At 31.8% G+C, this 12,748-nt stretch overlaps 1 protein-coding gene across 3 annotated transcripts in view; it reads right to left on the bottom strand.

Annotated features, from left to right (window-relative positions):
* LOC132723132 (uncharacterized) overlaps window positions 1-7,127 on the bottom strand; it is a 58,592-nt gene extending 51,465 nt beyond the window's left edge. For all 3 annotated transcript variants that reach the window (XM_060707808.1, XM_060707815.1, XM_060707823.1), the window contains exon 1: window positions 6,969-7,127. The gene's annotated coding sequence lies outside the window, so the exon portion shown is untranslated. The remainder of the gene's footprint in view (window positions 1-6,968) is intronic.
* Between the last annotated feature and the right edge of the window lie 5,621 nt (window positions 7,128-12,748).

Here is a 12,748-nt window from a genome sequence, read left to right as displayed (position 1 = left end):
GGCAAAGAAATCAACAAGGCACAAATGTATCTAAAACTGGATATCAATTACTTTAAGTAAAAACGTAACAAGTTGGGGCATGTATGTAACCTAAAGCGTATGTGTAGTTTGAGGTCCTATCGGGAGGGGCGCTGTATTTAATGTTATTGTAATTGTTGTTGTAGTTATTGTTTTTTCAGGGGGTCGTTTTTTGTGGGTTTTTTTCAACAGTATTATTCTTTTCAAAAGTAAAATTTGCGCTATACTTTACCTCTGTAGAGCAACACCTCTAAGCAACGACCAAAATATTTGTCTTCCACAAGGCGTTGCTCTGCAGAGGTGATGCTGCATTGCTCTTAGATAAATCTGCAAATTTCCATGGTATGAAATAGATATACGGGCATTTCATTCCTTTCCATTCTGCTATACACGATGATCACATAAAATTCAATCATGTATAGTATCTGAAAATGTGCTATAAATTTGACGTCAACCAAATTAATGGTGTTGGAATCACCAATTAAATAAAATTGAAAAACAAATTAATTAAATTTTAATTAAAAGAGATCCCTTGAGCGCAATAATAACAGTATCAATTTCTTAAATGTAATATTCATGTATTCTGTTTTATTGAGTATAAACTATCATGACTAAAATAAAATGTGCAACGTTTATCATGCCTGTGCTGTAGTATGGGCTGTGCATTTTTCAGAAGTAAAATTATTGCATTTTTTTTTCTTTTGTGTGCAAAAAAAAGAGAGCCATAATAACACTGATTTAAAGTAATTCCACACTGAGATTCAAATGCCATGTAGATCAGATTGGACACTTAAAGCAGGAAGATATAAAAAAAGATACTTAAGAAAAATAAACTCAGAAATAAATTGAAAATCGTTTATTAATTTCCTATTATTAGTCCGACTGGAGTTAGAATCGCTGCACACAAAAAAGTCCCTTAAATGTACTGGCGACTTTTTCTAAAAAAACAAACGGCAAAAAGTATTAACCAATTTTTTGATCTTCATGACTGATTTACTCCCCGATATAAGAATGTGAAAAACAAATTTGCTCATTTGTCTGACACGAGGCTACGGAAAAAATTTACGAAATTTGATATTTTCAAGTAGCACTTTTTTTTCTTATAGTAGTGTATACATCATAACAGAAAAATGACGTCATCCTATGAATGTAATTCATTCATAAAAGGCGCGCGGGAATGACGTCATTTAAAGTACGCGTCCTGTCTTGTTTTTGTAAGACAGGATTTTCTAACACCGGTGTATACATAACAATTCACAATAAATAAGATATTTCAGTCTATTAATTGGATATGTAATGAATTTTAGCGGTATGAGATGCAATATGACATCTTAAAATACTTTGAAATATATACATTAAACAAGCAAACGTAAGTTCGCAAAAAAACATATCATTCGCGTATGAACATTTCCAAATAAGGCATTATCCATTTTACTTATGCAGATGTGAAATTTGAGTGAAAAGTGAAATTTGTGTATTCTCTACTCTCGTGAGGGAGGCAAATTACTCGATGTATTAACACTCAAAATAGTTCCTCACGTTCCGCTTGTTCCCAGTACCTTAAGTGCTTTGATTTTAGATAGTGACGCCACCAGAAGGACATATAACATTTAGTACGTAAAGTTCAAATACATCTTATTCGTGTAAAGTGTATTAGGTATTTTGTCTTCATTTCCGGTAGATTATTTTACATAATTAAGGGGAAGTTGTAAATTTGATTGCACTTTTAGTCTGGTGTCACATCTTAACAAAGTAATAGCATCTAACAGCTTAGTTCATTTGATAGTTCACTTTTTGTACGGATATATTGCAGAGTTATTCATTTATTTTGGAGGAAGATTCGTTCGCTTGACCAGGTACCTTCATTATATAAGACTTGGGTAATGCCACATTTCAGATCATTTGTTTATATACTTACGTCGAAAGCAGACGAAAAGATTCGATATACATTAAAGGCACATTATGTCTCAAAAACTTATAAATTACAGTTGCATAAATGCAGTTGAATAAATAAAATTGTATGCATGATACAACTAAATGTGAGTAGTAGACCAATAAATGGGAAATGCACTATGATCATCACTTGTTAAAAATCTGGACTAGGGATGATCCCTCTAGTGCAGTATAGAATGCAAAAAGTTGACCATAGCTGATACAGTGACACGGTGTTATTGAGTCTGTACAGGAGAGATACTGTAAGCAATATGCAATCAGTTATGTAACGCCCCCTAGAAAAAAATCAGCACGATTTTTTTAAGTTGGAAAGCTATTCAAATTTACAAATTGAGTGCTTAACCTAGTTGCTTTCTATGATTGTTAACTACTTGCAACATGCTTAAACTGCAAAAGACGACCCGATACTTTAGTAAGTAAATAGTAAGTAATAATGATATAGTAAACTATAACATATTATTTTGCATAAAGCATGTGTGAATATAAGTTAACACTTTTTACACAATTGATATAATTTTCATAGGTTTTGTAGTTTGAAATTTGTTGCTGTTTATTCATCTTTTTTTTCCAATTGGATGCTTGCGGCTTCAACTGTATTTCTATCATTAATAATTTTAAATTCATTAAACACCTTGTTTTTATTCTATTGTTCCTTGTAAAACAAATAGTAAAAGCCTTCTGAAACTGATATCAACAATGAAATATGTTATAACACATGCATATCTGTATCCTAGTTTAACACTCCTGTTTTTTGTTCTTGTCGATCTAATGACGTAATGAATTGTTATAAAGTATAAATTATTCATATCAGAAATATCATATTTGCGCATTGTTTGCAATAATTTTACATTTGCCAGTTTTGTCGTGTTGATGAGAGATGATTTGATCATGATACGCAAAACTGTTCTTCTTTGAATTGTTTATAAAACAGGCATTATCATGATTTTTGGAAGGCAATAATATGGGGTTATTATAAATTCTTGAATACAATACTGGCGGTTATTGGAGGAGTACGCTAGCTGAGACTTATAAAGGTTTGGTGGCTGTCTACGAAACCGATAGAATCAGTTTTGTTCGAAACAATATAATGAATATTTTGAAATCTGCAAGACCTTCTATACAGTTCTTAATGTGAAATAGTGCCTCGTTTTGTTTGTTAGTTGTGTATATTTTATACTATTTAAAGGCCCAGTATCCCCCAAAAAATGCTTTTATTTATTTTTTAAAATCATTATATCTTTTTTTTTTGTCATGCAATAGTATCCAAAAAGTTACTCATTGGCCAATAACCTGAAGCATCTTTTGCTTCTGTTACCCTTTGGCAATTAGGTTAGTTATATGGTGATTTAGTACTTTGTATGGAAGTCAAATTACTACTTTGTTTACATTTTGCTACGATATTACACACGATTTTACACCCAGCACTATAGACTTACTTCAGGTGATAAGCATACAACATTTTGTTAAACAATTATTCTAACAATATAAAAGTTATGTTTAATCTTCTAAAGAAGATTTTTATGCATAATGTGTCTTTAACATCAAATTGCTTATAACAAACATGTCAGAACCAATTTCATGCCCATATGGCGAGCTTCTGATTCAAAAATACAATTCTTACAACGTGAAAGGTTTAACATTTTACACCCTTTTTACATGTATATTTGTGATTATCAGGATCCTTAATAGACTGTTGAATTCAACCCCAAATAAAATGTTATAATTGTATATTTTTGTCATAAAATTATTATCAGATTACTAGAAGGGAATACATAATTGATGTCAATAAAAATTCACGCAGACACATAAATTCCTAATTGATAATTCGGTCATGCTTCTGTTAGAATGTGAGGAGAGTGCACACTTGGCTTTCCATAATTGATTGGAATATACCGCATTACCTTACGCGGAATACTAAACATATGGGGATGATATTTGACATTTTAGGTCAGTTTTATCATATGTATCATATCATTGGCGTATAGCACAAAAATCGAATTATATATTGTATGTTCACATATATATTATGATCTGTATAAAAGAATTGATATAATAGTTCATCTGAAGTATGATCGAAAATCGAGTAATTTAAGTAGAATAATTCATTCAGTTTGGCGAAGTATGTTTTTAAGTATTAAAGCAGCACGCCTACATTTGTTTTTCTTTCTTTTTTATATTTTTAATAAAATTAAAAACAAAGTTGTCATGAGATCAATTATAGCAAAATGCATGATTTAAGCGATTGAAACAAACCTAACTTAATTTTCATAATACACAAGTGTTAATATTTTATTTATATAATACTCCAAACATGCAAACATAACCTTTACTTTGAACTCGTTTGTAACGGAAAAGGAAAATTGGAAATGAAAATACTTGATTCTATCATCACAAGTGAATTGATTTTGAAGTTCGAGCGATCATTGGCATGTGTGTGACATAAACAAGATGTAAGATGTTTTTCTATGATCTTTCAGTACCTCCTTCAGATATAATTATAATTCTGTAATTTGCAAAAATGTGGGGTTTTTCAGGTCGAATAACATGTTTAAAGCAAGGATTTTACTTTTGTCGACAATTTGTAACATAAAAATAAAGTAAAAGTATAAACCTCGTATTATTACGTTGAAATAAATGTTTACTCGAATATGTAATGTACATTCGAATAAATAAATTAAATGTTCATTCGAATATAAAATGTCCACTCGAATATAAAATGCATTCGATAAGATAGATAACATTTAACACACACCAAAACTGATTTAGTATTTTGTATAGACACCAAATACTAAATGTTATTAAACTCGTGTTTGCTTTTTATCATGGAGTAAAAATACTTTATTTTCTGAGGCATAATGTTCCTTTAAATTAAATTAGATTGCTTGATTGCAATACGATAGTTAAATAAAATATAACTTATAAAACCCTATTACTGATGTGCAGTTATAAATAAAAGATTACAATTTCAAAAATCATGCTGGGAGAATCGTACCATTTAACACAATGTGCTCATGATAATTGAAAGTGGTCTAGTAGATAAGAATTTTTTTTTCCAGTCACTGAATATTTTGAATGTGGCATTCCATTTGCATTGCTTGTATAACATTTGATGAACAATAAGAAAAAGGGAAGAGCCGTATGATAACTTTTTGCGACATTACGTATCATTTCATTTTCGGTCGTTTAATTGTCGTAAAATGATTAATTTCCAATAAATATTTAAAGCGAAAAAAAAATGATAAAAATAAACATACCTTAGAATTGTTTTTCTTTACAAAACTTTATTTTAATTTTGACATTTTATTTATTTATTTTGAAATTATTGAAAATGTTTCCTTATTGTAATGTTTAAATGTCATAAACTGTAAACAATATTATAAAAACCTTAAAAAAATCATCGTAAAGCTATTAAAGTGACATTATGCCCATCCAAAAGTATATAGTGGGTGGATAGGAAAAGGTCCAAAAAAATAATATTAAGAGGATATTTTTTCGTTTGAGTGAAATAATGAAATATATTTTCACGAAACACGATAAAATGCCACATATTTTCACGAGCCGGTACGGCGAGTGAAAATATGTAGCATTTTATCATGTTGAGTGAAAATATATACCATATTTCACGAAAAACTAAAAAATAACCTTTTTATTTAATTTCATTATCAAAGAAAATGGTAACAAAACCCCTTGCTTGCTACCAACTGCAATTGTACAGCGCGCAGTAATTAATGCGTAAGCACGCGCTGTTTGGCGCTACATTGTGACGTCATTTAAACAATTCTTTAAACGTCTGTACAGCGTTAATTACTGAATTAAAGATATTGGTGTTCGATTGATTTTCTTAGTTAGACCATTTTCTATCATTCTAGATAGTTTTCAAAACAAAATTCAAGAAAAAGTTGTTTTGTATTTATCAGATTTTTCAAACAAAATGGCGAAAGAAGTCCCTTGAAATAAATATGAGTTTTGACTCCGCCCACTTTCATATTTATAACTCATATTTATTTTTAAAAAATATGAAATATATTTGACTGATGTAGCACCATATTTCATGGGTAAAATTAAATAATTTGCCATATTTCTTTTCAATTTTATAATTTACTTCGTAGGAACGATAAATAAATGACGTGACCCAAGATAAGTTCTTTCAAGAACCATCGGAATTTTATATTTTTGACACATTTATGTTTTATCTTAAACATTTTCTGATATCAACTGTTGGTCAATCACTATTGACATATGATACATGCTGTTCGCTTACCAACCCTATTACAAGTGGAGAAACTGATAGCGAACAGCATGGATCCTGATCAGACTGCGCGGATGCGTAGGCTGGTCTTGATCCATGCTGGTGGCAAACGCACAATGTTGGTTTTGTCGTGACGCGACTCATATATAGTCCATTTAACTAATTTAGACAAAGAAAACATGAGCATAATGTCACTTTAATAGAAATAAAAGATATACTGAAGACTTTGGTGAAAATAAAATAGTAATGTCTTAAAATAAGTTAAATCTGTAAAACTATTTTTCCAGACATAATTGTTCGTGCTATTACTTTTTATATTATCGAATATATTTATGGATTTACATTACAAAGAATTATTACATTAATGGACTATAATATCAAATCTATTTATGAACTGTTATATTACATATATCTATGGATTGTTATATCAAGTAAACAAAAAGGTTTTAGGATTGTAATTTTTAGCAAATTTTTAACGATTTAGATAAAAAAGAAATCCAATATTCGGAAATATAAAAATATTTTCACATAATAAAAGTACTGGAAATAGTACATAATAACAATTCACTTCAATCGTGATATAAGACTTATTTTCAAATATTTATTATTTAAAAAGTATTTATAAATAAAATATTGTTTGATATATGATATAAAATTAATGTTTTAAGTCAAAACAAAATATGTGAAATAAAATAGAAGAAGTAGTATTAAAACTTGAAACAAATAACATAATCTATTTGAAATTTACCTTGTATAGTATAAGTTCCTTCCCTCGGTAGACCCTTTTCTGGTTGTGATCGTTTCCTTCAGTCGACTGTCACACTTGCTTGTTGAACTAGTAAAGTTTTCCCGACTTGTTTCACGTAAAGTTTTGCCGCGTTTTCCGCTTTGCAGACGACTTTATAGTCGACGAAAGCCTGAGCGCGCGCATTCATAATTTATTTCAGATATCACCAAGTCGGCTCTGTCAACAAAGCATTCAATATCGACAAACACTGCCGTTACTTTTTTCTCTGTATGTTATATTAACTATACAATTATATTTGATTTTTAACGGTTACTTAGTGGTAAATCGAAAGTTAAAACAGTTAGTGTTTCATTTTATTTGAGTAAAAGTATTATTTTTTATAATTATATCGAAGGTAGCAAAAAATCAATTACTATCGGAAATCTACGGTGTCCTTATCGTGCCATTTAGAATGTCGTCCGTCGCGTCTAAGGGTAGACACACGACAATGCGAAGTGACATCGCGACAATGCGAAGCGACGCTCGACAACGCGAAGCGATATGCGACCAATGCGAAGCGACGCTCGACAGTGTCAAACGATATGTCGCACTGTCGCCTAGAAATTGTCGCGGTAAAAAAGGGCGACATTTAAGAAATGTCGCTTCGCGTTGTCGAGTGTCCGCTTCGCATTGTCGAGCGTCGCTTCGCGTTGTCGCGATGTCACTTCGCGTTGTCGCGATGTCACTTTCGCGTTGTCGCATTGTCACTTCGCATTGTCGAGTGTCGAGGTTGGTAGAAGTGCATACCACGACACTCGACAATGCGAAACGACAACGCGACCAATGCGATACGACGCTCGACAATGCGAAGTGACACTCGACATCGCGAAGCGACATTTTTTTTTAAAATGTCGAGTAAATGTCGCGTTATTTTTTATGATTTTTACACCGCGGACGCTCAACATTGCGAAGCGACACCTCGACAATGCGAAGCGACACTCGACAACGCGAAGCGATACTTCGACAACGCGAAGCGACACTCGACAATGCGAAGCGACATTTTGGAATAATATCGTATCGCATTGTCGTGCGTCTTACCGGTGCTTTGGTCAGAAATTTACTAACTCACCGACAAAACGGTGCGATCATGGAAGGGGGTCGCACTAAACTGCTGACGAATTAGCTGACGATATAGAATATATAGGAAAACTGCTGACCAAGTTAAACAAAGAAGGATTATCGAAAACTGCTGAACCAGTTAGATAAAGAAGGGAAAACAATGAAGGTGTCAAATTGCCGTGGTGATATTAAGCAGGCGAGTTCGAGAAATACTTGATAAAATGTTTTTTTTCAAGATGTCAATATTACAAATGATACATATTAATTATAAAAAATTCAATTGATATATACTGTATATTTCTCAATTTATTTTGATATAATATTTTATTTTAAGTACCTTAATGAATTTTCTTCTATGTGTTATATATTGGTTAAAATTTTAAAAATGTAGTCAAAATATGATGTACGAAAAATCATAATTTGTTTCAAGTATGTATAAAACTATGCATCATAGGTTAAAAATATATACATGTACATATACGTAATGTATATTTTAACAAAATATAATTATTATGTCGTATTTAGTGCAAATATGAAACAAAGTGATTTCTGTTTCCTTATTTTGTTGTTCGTATAATTATAAGTAATATTGAACAAAAATTAATAATGTGCTAATTGTTATAGTTAATAAGCTTTTATTACATTATAAACAAACATGTTTCCACAGATATCCATTAAACTGATAATTTATCGAGATCGATTATGCCCCAAGGTTCATATTAAAATCGATTTTCACACGCGAAACGTGTCATTCTTGATTTATTCTATGACAAAATACAATAAAACAGTCAAAAAATATGTTATTAAAATGCTGACCATATTGTAGAATCTGCTGAAAAGTTAGATATATAGAGAAAAATATATTTAAATGCTAGCGAAATTGTTACTCATTATGCAAATTTAATATATTTTATAAAATAATGTCGACATTTAATTAAGTAAAAACACTGCTGACCAATAATGTTAATTCAAATTGATTTTAAGCCGTAAAACTCTCTTATTCTATATGGTCAGCAAATTTAACGCTCTTTACATTCAGGCAGAAAAAATGCTGACCAGTTAAACAATAGAAGAATCTGCTGGACCAGTTAGATATATAGGGAAACTGCTGACCAGTTAAGATATATATAGAAAAATATATTTTGCCGTGAAATTGTAATTCATTTTATAATGTATGCAAATTCAATATATTTTATAAAATTATGTCGACATTTAATTAAGTAAAAACACTGCTGACCAATTTAATATTATTTCAAATTGATTTAAGCCGTAAAAGTCTTCTTATTCTATATGGTCAGCAAAAATTTAAAAACGCTCTTTTACATTTCAGGCGAGAAAAATGGCTGACCAGTTAAACATACAGTAGAATCTGCTGACCAGTTAGATATATAGGGAAACTGCTGACCAGTTAGATATAATAGAGAAAAAAAAATATATTTTGTCGTGAAATTTTAATTCATTTTATAATGTACGAAATTCAATATATTGTATAAAAATTGTGTCGACATTTAATTAAGTTAAAACACTGCTGACTTATTTAATATTAATTCAAATTGATTTAAGCCGTAAAACTCTCTATTCTATATGGTCAGCAATTTAACGCTCTTTACATTCAGGCGAGAAAATGCTGACCAGTTAAACATATATAGTAGAATCTGGCCTGACCAGTTAGATATATAGGGGAAACTGCTGACCAAGTTAGATATATAGAGAAAATATATATTTTGCCGTGAAATTGTAATTCATTTTTATTATGTATGCAAATTCAATTTATTTTATAAAATTATGTCGACATTTTAATTAAGTAAAAACACTGCTGACCAATTTAATGTTATTTCAAATTGATTTAAGCCGTAAAACTCTTCTTATTCTATATGGTTAGCAAATTTAAACGCTCTTTACATTCAGGCGAGAAAATGCTGACCAGTTAAACATATACACATGTAGTAGAATCTGCTGACCAGTTAGATATATACAGATATAGGGAAACTGCTGACCAGTTAGAAATATAGAAAAAAATATATTTTGTCTTGAAATTTTAATTCATTTTTATAATGTACGAAATTCAATATATTGTATAAAATTTTGTCGACATTTAATTAAGTTAAAACACTGCTGACTTATTTAATATTAATTCAAATTGCAATTATTGCTTTTGAAAATACATTTTTTTTCCGTTACAAGATTTTTCTATTGAAATATCACTAACAAGAGATTTTGATAAAACTCATAACATCATTATTCTTTATAAAAACATTAATTCAAATTTTTGCATATCTTTAGAGGTATAAAAAGCTGTTAAATATATCCTTTTAAAATCACGGAATTTATATTACATGTAGTAATGTAAATCCGTGTTAAAATGTATGATATTATGGTACTTTAAATGTATATATTAATTTAGTTTATAAACATAGTCCATATAAATGCAAAAATTAAAAAATATAATTAAAAGAATAAAAGTAATTTCCCATCTTTTTATTACCCCCTACGGCGTGTTTATATAACTTCACACCTTCAATGTTTCCCTTCTTTGTGTAACTGGTCAGCATTTTCCGATAATCCTTCTTTATTTAACTGATCAGCAGTTTCCTATATATCTATATCGTCAGCTAATTCGTCAGCAGTTTAGTGCGACCCCTTCCATGATCGCACCGTTTGTCGGTTGAGTTAGTAAATTCTGACCAGCACCGGTAGACGCACGACAATGCGATACGATATTATTCCAAATGTCGCTTCGCATTGTCGAGTGTCGCTTCGCGTTGTCGAGTATCGCTTCGCGTTGTCGAGTGTCGCTTCGCATTGTCGAGTGTCGCTTCGCAATGTTGAGCGTCGCGGTGGTAAAAATCATAAAAATAACGCGACATTTACTCGACATTTTAAAAATGTCGCTTCGCGATGTCGAGTGTCACTTCGCATTGTCGAGCGTCGTATCGCACTGTCGCGTTGTCGTTTCGCATTGTCGAGTGTCGTGGTATGCACTTCTACCAACCTCGACACTCGACAATGCGAAGTGACAATGCGACAACGCGAAGTGACATCGCGACAACGCGAAGTGACATCGCGACAACGCGAAGCGACGCTCGACAATGCGAAGCGACACTCGACAACGCGAAGCGACATTTCTTAAATGTCGCCCTTTTTTACCGCGACATTTCTAGGCGACAGTGCAACATATCGTTTGACACTGTCGAGCGTCGCTTCGCATTGTCGCATATCGCTTCGCGTTGTCGAGCGTCGCTTCGCATTGTCGCGATGTCACTTCGCATTGTCGTGTGTCTACCCTTAGACGCGACGGACGACATTCTAAATGGCACGATAAGGACACCGTAGAAATCAAAGTGAACACAACTTTTGATTGCATAATCTGGTGTGATGCTCACGTGACTTTTGTTTATGGTAATATGGTCACTTGTAATGACACTGCCAAAAGTATTTGCTACTTTCTTCGATAAATATAATAAATTAATATAAAATAAAGAAGGAATCAGTCGTGGACGACAGATTCAGATTTAGTTGAACTTCGTTATTAACGAAAATTCGTTATCAGCGACTTCGTTATAAGTTGAGTCGGCTGTATATGTTAAAGGCCCATTATGCGCCAGAAATGTTTTTTTTTATTTCTAGGAACTAGTATAGTTATAGAGATTCAATGTTTTGTATGAAAAACAAAATACTACTTTTTTACATTTTGCTATTTTTATGACAAATATTTCACATGCAGCGCTTCGTTCCTCTGGTTACATGCTCTACAACCAATAATAAAACTTAAGTTTGCCCTTTTCAGAGACGGAACATTTTATTATTTTCTTGAAGCATGATGTGCATTTAATGTCATTCATTAATTCATTTATATAGACCCTGTTCCGGGAAAATAATTTTCGATTTCATTGGTACATGGTAACTTCCAAATGTTGCTTTCACTTCTGGAATGTATGGGAAGACATGCATTTTACAATCTAACTCAAATTGCGATCGTGATACTTGTTTTTAAGAATTGTCTTTTTATTAACTTTCGTTGATGTGAGTTTTTTTTTTTTTTTTTTTTTGGGGGGGGGGGGGGGTTGGGGGGGTGGGGAGAGGGGGTTAATACAAGAAAAAAACATAGCTTTCCTAAGTGAGATTTATTAAACGCCAAGACAGTCAAGTTCTGAGCCGCCAAAAAATAAAATATAAGAATTTGTAAAACATGTATGCCCCCTCTCGGCAGCTAATTAGTCATGTGGCCAGGTTATTGTGACTGACTTTTGACCTAGTGACAAACAACCAATGGTAACTAGTCACTAAAACGTCAATATGACCTTGGTCTTTGACCCCTTGATCCAAAAACTAATAGAGGTCATTTACAGGATAACACCAATGCACCTGTGAAGTTTGAAGGCCCAAAGCACATAAGTTGTTGAGTTATTAATTGGAAACTATTTTGACATAAGGCCTAAGCGTTCTTTGGTTATTGATCGGAAACCATTTGGTCTACTAACCGACGGACCAACCGACGTACTGACCGACAGACAAATGCAAAACAATATATCCCCACTTCTTTGAAAGGGGGATTATAATTTTTAAAAACCCACTGATAATGATAATAATGAGAAATGAATATACATGTTTCAGATACATACCTTGTACACGTATGTAATTCATTTTATAGTATAGAATATATACATGTATATATGTAAAAA

The sequence above is a fragment of the Ruditapes philippinarum genome, unplaced genomic scaffold (assembly GCF_026571515.1).
Source record: "Ruditapes philippinarum isolate M1 unplaced genomic scaffold, ASM2657151v2 ctg828_1_1_1_1, whole genome shotgun sequence".
In the NCBI taxonomy this organism is placed as follows: Eukaryota; Metazoa; Mollusca; class Bivalvia; order Venerida; family Veneridae; genus Ruditapes; species Ruditapes philippinarum.
This window is presented reverse-complemented; position numbering and strand designations above follow the sequence as displayed.